Source organism: Schistocerca gregaria, chromosome 9, assembly GCF_023897955.1.
Source record: "Schistocerca gregaria isolate iqSchGreg1 chromosome 9, iqSchGreg1.2, whole genome shotgun sequence".
Classification (NCBI taxonomy): Eukaryota; Metazoa; Arthropoda; class Insecta; order Orthoptera; family Acrididae; genus Schistocerca; species Schistocerca gregaria.
The window spans coordinates 80,202,114-80,210,667 of NC_064928.1; positions in this window are offsets into that span (position 1 = coordinate 80,202,114).

Genomic DNA, 8,554 nt, shown 5'->3' on the forward strand with positions numbered 1-8,554 from the left:
TGCATCTAGTATGAAAAACCCTTGTTTTTGGGGTGTCCGGATACTTTTGATCACATAGTGTTGCCTATTTTTGGTGTTCATTGAAAGTTATGTTAACTCCGCATTTTCATTCGATTTTAATTACTGTACACTGGATATTTTTCGAACAGAAGCTTTTAATTGTCAATGCGTTATGCCACAGAGGTTCTGAGTATAAGCAGTGTGATCTTTGGTTGCCAGTAACATCATTATCGCCAGCAGCATTCTGAGAGAAGTGAGGGAGGGAGAGTCGGATGTTGGCCACGCTGCTAAGCCGTCAGGAAATTGTTAGCAGAGCAAAGATATATAGATTCAGGGGATGTTAATTTCTGGAAATGTGGTTTTATTAAGTCCGTGTGGGAAGTGCAAGATATCAGGTAATGAGTTCACTGCATTGCTTGCTTTCATACTTTCACGTAATTTTGATTCACGTGTATAAAAATGGGAAATTTTAGTGGCATTTTCCTTTATAGAGTCAGGTTAGTTTGTTTCATTAGTGACTAAACTCAATTATCTGTTGGCATGGCTTGCAGTCAGAAATTATAAATGTACCACTCCGTTACCACTCTACAATTCCTTTATTCATTTCATGCCAGAATTTTTTCTTTTTATAAATTCAGCGATTTCTATAAAGATGATTGCTATAGTGCTTCAGTACAGTTTTTGAATGCTGGGCTCTTCTACATCATTGAGTAAATGCAATACCCTCTATCATCTCCTCCCAAAAATTTGGATTTTCGACAGTGCATCTCTGCATTGTATTTTGCGGAACACGGCGGCTAAAGTCGCAGCTAAATTTGGGGCTTTCTCTTTTGTTTTGACGGTTTCTTGCTGCGATGCATTTTTATGTACATCATTTTCTAGCAGCACCCTGTTTCAGTTGCCACAGGTAAGCCATGACAATTTATTAGCACCCAATTTATCATCATTTAAGCAGATTAGGCAACGTTCAGGTCAGAATACAGTTCTTTGTCAGTGCAGAACTACGTCTACATCCACCTGATTACTCTGCTATTCACAATAAAGTGCCTGGCAGAGGGTTCAATGAACCACCTTGAAGCTGTCTCTCTCCCGTTCCACTCCCGAACGTCGCGCAGGAAAAACGAGCACTTAAATTTTTCTGTGCGGCCCTGACTTTTCTTATTTTATGTTGATGATCATTTCTCCCTAGGTAGGTGGGTAGAAACAGGATGTTTTCGCAATCCGGGGAGAAAACTGGTGATTGAAGTTTCATGAGAAGACTGCTTCGCAACGAAACTCGCATTTGTTTTAATGATTGCCACTCCAATTCACGTATCATGGCTGTGGCACTATCTCCCCTATTTCACGATAATACAAAACGAAGCTGCCATTCTTTGTACTTTTTCGATGTCATCCGTCAGTCCCACCTGATGCGGATCCCACACAACACAGCAGTACTCCAGAATAGGGCTGACAAGCCTGGTGTAAGCAGTCTCTTTTAGTTGCACCTTTTAAGTGTTCTACCAGTGAACCGCAGTCTTTGATTTGCTCTATCCACAACATTATCTATGTGATTGTTCCAATTAAGGTTATTTGTAATTGTAATCCCTAAGTATTTAGTTCAATTTGCAGCCTTCAGTTTTGGGAGACTCGTGGCGGCATCGAATTTTAGCTGATTTCTTTTAATACTCACGTGAAAAACTTCACACTTTTCTTTATTCAGGGTCAAGTGCCACTTTTCGCACCATACAGATATCGTATTCAAATCATTTTCCTATTCGTTTTGGTCATCTGATGAATTTACAAGAGAATGAATGACAGCATTATCTGCAAACAGTGTAAGAGGGCAACTCAGATTGTCTCCTATGTCGTTAATGTAGATCAGCAACAATAAGGGGCCTATGACACTTCCTTTCTCTGCCTCGTGATGACTGGGTGCTATGTGATGTCCTTAGGTTAGCTACGTTTAAGTAGTTCTAAGTTCTAGGGGACAGTTAAGGCCCATAGACCTCAGAGCCATTATAACACTTCCTTAGGGAACGCCGGATATTACTTCTGTTTTACTGCATGACTTTCCGTCCATTACTACGAACTGCGACCTCTCTGACAGGAAATCGCGAATCCAGTCGCACCACTGAGGGGATATTCGATAGGCACGTTATTTAGTTAGAAGCCGCTTGTGAGGAAAGATGTCGGAAGCATCCTGAAAATCTAAAAATATGGAATAATTTGCGGGCGGGGACTACTCAAGAGGACGTTGTTATCAGGAGAAAGAAAACTGGCGTTCTACGGATCGGAGCGTGGAATGTCAGATCCCTTAATCGGGCAGGTAGGTTGGAAAATTTAAAAAGGGTAATGGATAGGTTACAGTTAGATATAGTTGGACTTAGTGAAGTTCGGTGGCAGGAGGAACAAGACTTATGGTCAGGTGAATACAGGGTTATAAAAACGAAATCAAATAGGGGTAATGCAGGAGTAGGTTTAATAATGAATAAAAAATAGGAGTGCGGATAAGCTGCTACGAACAGCATAGTGAACGCATTATTGTGGCCAAGATGGACACGAAGCTCACGCCTACTACATTAGTATAAGTTTATATGCCAACTAGCTCTGCAGATGACGAAGAAATTGAAGAAATGTATGATGAAATAAAAGAAATTATTCAGGTAGTGAAGGGAGACGAAAATTTAATAGTCATGGGTGACTGGAATTCGGTGGTAGGAAAAGGGAGAGAAGGACACGTAGTAGGCGAATATGGACTGGCGCTAAGAAATGAAAGAGGAAGCCGTCTGGTAAACTTTTGCACAGTGCATTACTTAATCATAGCTAACACTTGGTTCAAGAATCATAAAAGAAGGTTGTATACATGGAAGAATCCTGGAGATACTAAAAGGTATTAGATAGGTTATATAATAGTAAGACAGACATTTAGGAAATAGGTATTAAATTGTAAGATATTTCCAGGGCAGATGTGGACTCTGGCCACAATCTATTGGTTATGAACTGTAGCTTAAAACTGAAGAAACTGCAAAAAGGTGGGAAATTAAGGAGATGGGACCTGGATAAACTGACTAAACCAGAGGTTGTACAGAGTTTCAGAGAGAGCGTTACGGAATGATTGATAACAATGGGGGAAGGTAATAGAGAAGAAGAAGAATGGGTAGCTTTCAGAGATGAAATTGTTAAGGCATCAGAGGATCAAGTAGGTAAAAAGGCGGGGGCTAGTAGGAATCCTTGGGTAACAGAAGAAATATTGAATTTAATTGATGAAAGGAGAAAATATAAAAATGCAGTAAATGAAGCAGGTAAAAGGGAATATAAACGTCTCAAAATGAGATCGACAGGAAGTGCAAAATGGCTAAGCAGGCATGGCTAGAGGACAAATGTAAGGATGCAGAGGCTTATCTCACTAGGGGTAAGATAGATACAGCCTACAGGAAAATTAAAGAGACCTTTGGAGAAAAGAGAGCCACTTGTATGAATATCAAGAGCTCAAATGGAAACCCAGTTCTAAGCAAAGAGGGGAAAGCAGAAAGGTGTAAAGGAGTATATAGAGGGGCTATACAAGGGCGATGTACTTGAGGACAATATTAAGGAAATTGAAGAGGATGTAGATGAAGATGAAATGGAAAATGCGATACTGCATGAAGAGTTTGACAGAGCACTGAACGACCTGAGTCGAAACAAAGCCCCGGGAGAAGACAATATTCCATTAGAACTACTGACGGCCTTGAGAGAGCCAGTCCTGACTAAACTGTACCATCTGGTGAGGAAGATGTATGAGACAGGCGAAGTACCCTCAGACTTCAAGAAAAATATAATAATTCCAATCCCAAAGAAAGCAGGTGTTGACAGATGTGAAAATTACCGAACTATCAGTTTAATAAGCCATAGCTGCAAAATACTAACACGAATTCTTTACAGACGAATGGAAAAACTGGTAGAAGCAGACCTCGGCGAAATTAAGTTTGGATTCCGTAGAAATGTTGGAACACGTGAGGCAATACTGACCTTATGACCTATCTTAGAAGGAAGATTAAGCAAAGGCAAACCTACGTTTCTAGCATTTGTAGCCTTAGAGAAAGCTTTTGACAATGTTGACTGGAATACTTACTTTCAAATTCTAAAGGTGGCAGGGGTAAAATACAGGGAGCGAAAGGCTGTTTACAATTTGTACAGAAACCAGATGGCAGTTACAAGAGTCGAGGGACATGAAAGGGAAGCAGTGTTTGGAAAGGGTGTGGGACAGGGTTGTAGCCTTTCCACAATGTTATTCAATCTGTATATTGAGCAAGCAGTAAAGGAAACAAAAGAAAATTTCGGAGTAGGTATTAAATTCCAGGGAGGAGAAATAAAAACTTTGAGGTTCGCCGATGACGCTGTAATTCTGTCAGAGACAGCAAACGACTTGGAAGAGCAGTTGAACGGAACGGACATTGTCTTGAAAGGAGGATATAAGATGAACATCAACAAAAGCAAAACGAGGATAATGGAATGTAGTCGAATTAAGTCGGGTGATGCTGAGGGAATGAGGCACTTAAAGTAGTAAAGGAGTTTTGCTATTTGGGGAGCAAAATAACTGATGATGGTCGAAGTGGAGAGGATATAAAATGTAGACTGGTAATGGCAATGAAAGCGTTCTGAAGAAGAGAAATTTGTTAACATCGAGTATAGATTTAAGTGTCAGGAAGTCATTTATGAAAGTATTTGTATGGAGTGTAGCCATGTATGGAAGTGAAACATGGATAATAAATAGTTCGAACAAGAAAAGAATAGAAGCTTTCGAAATGTGGTGCTACGGAAGGATGCTGAAGATTAGATGGGTAGATCACATAACTGATAAGGAAGTGTTGAATAAGATTGGGGAGAAGAGAAGTTTGTGGCACAACTTGACCAGAAGAAGGGATCGGTTGGTAGGACATGTTCTGAGGCATCAAGGGATCACAAGTTTAGTGTTAGAGGGCAGTGTGGAGGGTAAAAATCGTAGAGGGAGACCAAGAGATGAATACACTAAGATTCAGAAGCATGTAGGTTGCCGTAGGTACTGGGAGATGAAGGAGCTTGCACAGGATAGGTTAGCATGGAGAGCTGCATCAAACCAGTCTCGGGACTGAGGACCACAACAACAACAACAACAATCATTTGTGGTAAAAATTAATTACAGTATCGTTATACAGTTTCATTTGGATTTGGTGTCTCTTTCTGTCAGATAACGTTTACCTTAGCATGCCACTTTTGTTGTTTTGGATCAGAACGCAGATGTACATGTACATGGAAACAAGTCCAGTTTATAAGTCAACTACTAACCCACCAAGTTACAAGTGTTATGTTTGTGTTGTCTGATGGTGATGACGAGAGAAGGGCGAGGGAAAATCTAGTGACGTGACACAGACTGCTACTCAAGAATAGCAGCATGCTTCACGTTCCCAGCCGAAGAACGGACCATCATCATCAGCGTCGCATGAGCTCTTTTCACGGGACACTGCGGAGAAGTTTGGAATTTAGTCCGGGCATGGACGCAAAGACGCATGATCAGGTACTTTACGCCACCGCCGGCAACTCTTTTCCCCTTGCTGTCGAAATTCTGAGACCGGGGCTCGAACTAACTTACCATCGAGTCCTGCGCCATAGCACAGGCGTGCAGTAGCGACCTCAGATGCGGAGGCGGGTATGTGATTGCAACTGTGTTGAAGGGTACAAAAACTTCATACCGATATATAAATAGTCATTTCGTTGTGGACGTAACGGCTTTCTTTTTGGAAAGACGAGACTTTCAGCGCTGTTGTTTCAATAGGGTTTATTGCCCCACCAAGGGACGTTCCGAACCACAGCTTCATTATCAGGGCTTATGTTGTTTATGTAAGGAGCTCACTGTGACGTCAACACACCAGATTTTTAAACTGCGAATTCTGCTAATTTCTTTTGCAAGAATGACATAACAGTGAAATAAATTCGGCGTGCTGTTCATTCCCTTACCTGAACACTGGAAAGTGCTAGATTGTGCTGTCATATGCTAGAGAAATTCCCAGAGACACAACAGAAAAGGCACTAGAGGAATATTGTTTTTACCCTTTCCATACCTAGCACCGTCCACAAATCACAAGCTGCAGATTTCGCTTATTTTATTATTTCGAAAATGTATCTGTGGCAAATTCTTACGAACTCATATTTTGTTTTCTTTTGCTGCGAGCACCTGTTACTGTTTCCGTTGCAGAGTCCGATGTTAGTATGATGCTGTCCTCTTCAGGCCAATGTAGCTGCTGCATCTAACAGCAACCACCGTCTACGGTATACCCCGTCTAAAAATGAACCTAGACTAGATTAATAAGAAAATAGAGAAACGTTAATAATTACCAGCAGAATTATATGTCCTGTACTCGACCTGCAGGCAAAAGTAATCTCGCCAAGACTTTCGCAACGAGGCTATGAGCACAATTTTTAATTTAATTCTGGAACAATATTTCCAAAAGTGCGAAAGCTGTCAAAAAGTATTTGTGTATGTGTATAGCAGAGTGCAGTTGGTTTATTATTGTTGTTGCGGTAGACTGCTAACTAGGTGGAAGTTACGGTTGACAGGACTGGTAGACTGCTAACTAGGTGGAAGTTACGGTTGACAGGATTGGTAGATTTTAGGAACTACTTCAAAGCCCCTCTACAGAAGGTCGTTCAAATGATTCTGTGAACGGATGTTGACGGCATAGAGATGTAATGGTGATTTTTTTCCTATTTTTTCTCTCCAAACGTCGTCAATTATATTGAAGTACCCTGTGAGTGCAAAATTATGAATAATAAGTAAACAGCCCCAAGATATATATATATATATATATATATATATATATATATATCAAAAGACTGTAGACTTCGTAAGAGATCATAATGTTACTAACTAAATACGGAAATACTAAGTAATTTGCCAGAAAGCAACTCCAGTATAATAAAATTAACTTTAAACTAGAGTCTTTGTCACAATGTTATTATTACAGTTGACCTGATCATGAATCGTAAATTATGTATCTTGGGAAGAAAAAGTGTCTGACTGAACTGATTATCAGTCCGAGGACAAACGTCGTAATTTTGAAGACAAGTGGTACTCTTATATGGAGAGTTAACGTAATGTATTTTAACTCACCGTAATTAGAATCGGGCAAGTTGAATTGACGAATGGTCTACGGATTTAATATTTGTAAGACAAAAAACAGGTTTGGCTTCGTATTTTCATGACCGTGAGTATGTGGGCTATCTCAACTGTGCTAATTTGATTCACGCTGGTCAACTGGATTACTTTAATCAAATGATATGCAGATTGCAACCAATTATTGCAATTCGTAGTTATCTCGGTGAGGTCACCACAATGACGGCTAAACATGTTTCGGTTATTCGAGCTCATGTAATAGATTTACCCACAATCCCACTTGAGAATAGGTCATGAACATATTAAAGAGATCAATGTTAAGAGATAATAAAACAAGAGTCATGTTGTTGTTGTTGTGGACTTCAGTCCTGAGACTGGTTTGATGCAGCTCTCCATGCTACTCTATCCTGTGCAAGCTCCTTCATCACCCAGTACCTAATGCAACCTACATCCTTCTGAATCTGCTTAGTGTATTCATCTCTTGGTCTCCCTCTACGATTTTTACCCTCCACACTGCCCTCCAATACTAAATTGGTGATCCCTTGATGCCTCAGAACATGTCCTACCAACCGATCCCTTCTTCTGGTCAAGTTGTGCCACAAACTTCTCTTCTCCCCAATCTTATTCAACACTTCCTTATCAGTTATGTGATCTACCCATCTAATCTTCAGCATTCTTCCGCAGCACCACATTTCGAAAGCTTCTATTCTCTTCTTGTCCGAACTATTTAGCATCCATGTTTCACTTCCATACATGGCTACACTCCATACAAATACTTTCATAAATGACTTCCTGACACTTAAATCTATACTCGATGTTAACAAATTTCTCTTCTTCAGAAACGCTTTCCTTGCCACTGCCAGTTTACATTTTATATCCTCTCTACTTCGACCATCATCAGTGATTTTGCTCCCCAAATAGCAAAACTCCTTTACTACTTTAAGTGTGTCACTACCCAATCTAATTCCCTCAGCATCACCCGGCTTAATTCGACTACATTCCATTATCCTCGTTTCGCTTTTGTTGAGGTTTATCTTATATCCTCCTTCCAAGACACTATCCATTCCGTTCAACTGCTCTTCCAAGTCCTTTGCTGTCTCTGACAGAATTACAATGTCATCGGCGAACCTCAAAGTTTTTATTTCTTCTCCATGGATTTTAATACCTACTCCGAAATTTTCTTTTGTTTCCTTTACTGCTTGCTGAATATACAGATTGAATAACATCGGGAGAGGCTACAATCCTGTCTTACTCCCTTCCCAACCACTGCTCCCCTTTCATGTCCCTCGACTCTTATAACTGCCATCTGCTTTCTGTACAAATTGTAAATAGCCTTTCGCTCCCTGTATTTTACCCCTGCCACCTTTAGAATTTGAAAGAGAGTTATTACCTGAGATAAATAAATAATTCCACTTACATGTGTTTTCAAATGTACATTCATTT